The 3,308-nt window shown below is 35.1% G+C and overlaps 1 pseudogene; it reads left to right on the top strand.

The window, feature by feature from the left end:
- Positions 1–2,353: 2,353 nt before the first annotated feature.
- Positions 2,354–3,065, top strand: LOC116889018 (annotated as a pseudogene).
- Positions 3,066–3,308: the final 243 nt, after the last annotated feature.

Below are 3,308 nucleotides of genomic sequence, written 5' to 3'. Positions count from 1 at the left end.
TATATGATGGGAAGAATTTCTTTTCTGGTCCAATCTATTTGGTGTACTGTAAGCTTCTTGTATGTTCATGGGCTTCTCTTTCTTCAGGTTAGGGACATTTTCACCTATAATCTTGTTCAAGATATTTACTGGCCCTCTAAGTTGGGAATCTTTGCTCTCTTCTACACATATTATCTTTAGGTTTGATCTTCTCATGCCCTGGATTTATTCGCTGTTTTGGATTAGGATCTTTTTGAATTTTGCATTTTCTTGACTGTTGTTTCAAAGTTTTCTATGGTACATGTGATTCTCTCTTCTATACCTTGTATTCTGTTGCTGTTGCTTGCATCCATGACTTCTTACCTTTTCCTAGGTTTTGTATCTGCAGGTTTATCTCCCTTTATGATTCCTTTATTGTTTCTATTTCCATTTTTAGATCCTGGGTGGTTTTTTCAATTCCTTCTCTACTTGGTTGTGTTTTCCTGTAATTCTTTAAAGGATTTTTGTGTTTCCTTTTTTAAAGTTTCTATGTTTTTACCTGTGTTCTCCTACTTTTCATGAGGAGTTATTTATATCCTTCTTTAATTTCTTTATCATCATCATGAGATGTGATTTTAAATCAGAATCTTGTTATTTCAGTGTGTTGCAGTATCCAGAACGTGCTGTAGTATGAGAACTAGGTTCTGATGATACCAAGTAGTCTTGTTTTCTGTTACTTATGTTTCTGAGCTTGCCTCTGGCCATCTGGTTTTCTCTGTTCTTATTTGGTCTTGCTGTCTCTGAATGAAGGTTGTGCCTCCTGTGAACCTATGAACCTATGATCTTAGTTTTGTCAGCACTCTTGGGAGACCAGTTTTTCTCCGGGCAGGATTTAAGTTTTGAGAGCTGTGTCACAGGATTAACTCTCAGGCACTGATAGAAACCTGAAGGATCATATCCCTGGGTGCTTTGAGTTTTTGTGCCCTGTGGTCTCCTGCAGGTCCCTCTTTGGACAGTTATTGGAGAAAAAGTGTTGGTCCTACCTGTAAACTTACAGCTGACAGCACTCCTGTGAGACCAGCTCTCTCTGGGCAGATTTGTATATGGAGAACTTTGCCACAGAGCTAACTCCAGAGCACATATAGAGAGGAAGCAATAGGTTTTCTATACACCAATAAATACATAAACAAGAAACTCATGGAACCACTGCTATTCACAGTAGCCTCGATGAAAATAAATATATAGAAATAAAGTTAACAAAAGCAGTGTAGAATTTGAAAATGTCTGTTTTATGATTTTTTTACAGAATCAACAAAATTCCAATGAAAATACCCATCTCATTCTTCATGGAAATAAGAAGAAAAGGCTATTTGAAGATTCATATGGAGCAAAAAAGATACTGGATAGTTAAAACAATCTAAACAAAAATAAAAATGCTGGAAGTTATTACATTTCCATATTATAAAGTATATCACAAAGCCATACTTATAAAAACCAATATAGTAGTGATACACAAATTAACATGTAAACCAAAACAAAAAACTCAAATTTGGGTACACATAACCTTAACCATCTGATATTTAAGAAAGATGCCAAAAACATAAGCTGCCAAAAATATATTCAACAAAATGGTGCCAGAAATATTGAAGGTGCACATAAAGAATAATAATATTTTACCCTAATATATCATCTTTACTAAAAATTACCTCAAATGAATCAAAGAACTAAATGTATGGAGCGACTCACAGGTGACTACAGTCAGCTGTGATGGGGACATCATAGAGGCAGAAGCCAGAATCCTGAGGGGCTTTTTGCACTGTGTATATTTGAATGTTTAGTGACCAAATTATGGAACTATTTGAAAAGACTAGAAGGAATAGGAAGTGTGGCATGTTTGGAATAGGTGTAGCCTTTTGGAAGTTGTATGTCATTGGGTTTAGGATCTGAGATTTCTAAAGTCCATGCTAAGCACAGGTATAAGAACCTTCTCTCTGATTATACATTAGTATTTAGCTAATAGCTACTGATTCCAGTATTTTCCTTAATGCTATCATGTTTCATCTATCATGGTTGTCAAGAACTCTGAAACTATAAGAAGACTCCCACTTAGTGCTTTCTCTTACAATAGTTTCCTGGGCCATGGTATCTCCTCACAGCAATAAAATAGTTAGTGACTAAAACAAATGTGAGGTCTAAACCACAGAAACTGACAGAAGAAAACATAGGCAGTAACCTAAATGATAGAAATACAGAAAGGAAAATAAGAATCTACCTCCCGACCCCTCATGGCCAAAGTGGTTTCTGCTGGGAGTTGGTGGTGCTGTATAGGGCACTTAGTAACCGACAGCATTGGCGTGGTCTGGTCTCTGGTTGATTGCGGTTTGTACGGTCTGCCATGGAGTCAGAGTAGATGCTGGAAGGACAGACGCAGGTTGGAGACAACATTCACTCTGAGTGCATGATGACATAGAGCATCGAAAGAATAGTCGCAAATTGGAAGATTTATGCAGAAAAGTGGTCAAAACAGAAGGTAGATCTACAATCCTTGCACACCCATGCCTGCCTGGACCAGACAGTTGTGCCTGTCTTATTACAGGGACTTGCTGTGCTTACAAAGGAAAGACCACCAAATCCCATTGAATTTCTGGCATCTATTTTTTAAGAAATAAGGCACAGTGTTAAGATCAAAATTAAATTCTTGGGAAGAAAAGGAACATTTGACATTTGGTTGCTACTGTAGATGTACATGATTAAGAGCAGATTTCATTGCCATGATTCCTCTCCCAACTCCAGAAGTCTAAGAACATTCAGGACCACGGAACTCACTTCTGGATTTGCAAAAGAGAGCGTATACTTGTCTGATTTAATCACCATACTTATTTAATGAGCATTATTTATGCAATTTTTTTCTCAGATTATCTTTTAATTTGTTTTTAAAAAACTTCAAAATAAACTGGTAAAAAAGAATCTATTTTCGTAGGATTTAAAGTCAAATGGAATATCATAAAGCACAGATAAAGAAATAATTAACTGTACAAAAAGAACTCCCACAGAATGGAAGAGATTAACTTTCTGAAATATATAAATATAGATATGTAGCTATATAGAGATAGATTATATTATGAGATAACATATTATATTATATGACATAATATTAATATTGAGAAAATATAAAGATAGTAAAAATAATCAACATTTGTCTTAATATTTTATTACATATGTTCATTGTACATAGTGCTGCTTTTACATAAAGTGTTTCAAGGCATAGTATATATTATGAATAGATTCAGTTTCTCTATTTTAAACTCTCATTTCCATCTTCAGTCTAGTTATCTTTAATAGATTACTGA

Source organism: Rattus rattus, chromosome 1 (assembly GCF_011064425.1).
Source record: "Rattus rattus isolate New Zealand chromosome 1, Rrattus_CSIRO_v1, whole genome shotgun sequence".
Lineage (NCBI taxonomy): Eukaryota > Metazoa > Chordata > Mammalia > Rodentia > Muridae > Rattus > Rattus rattus.
The sequence above is the reverse complement of the archived record's forward strand: the minus strand, read 5'-3'. Positions and strand labels throughout refer to the sequence as shown.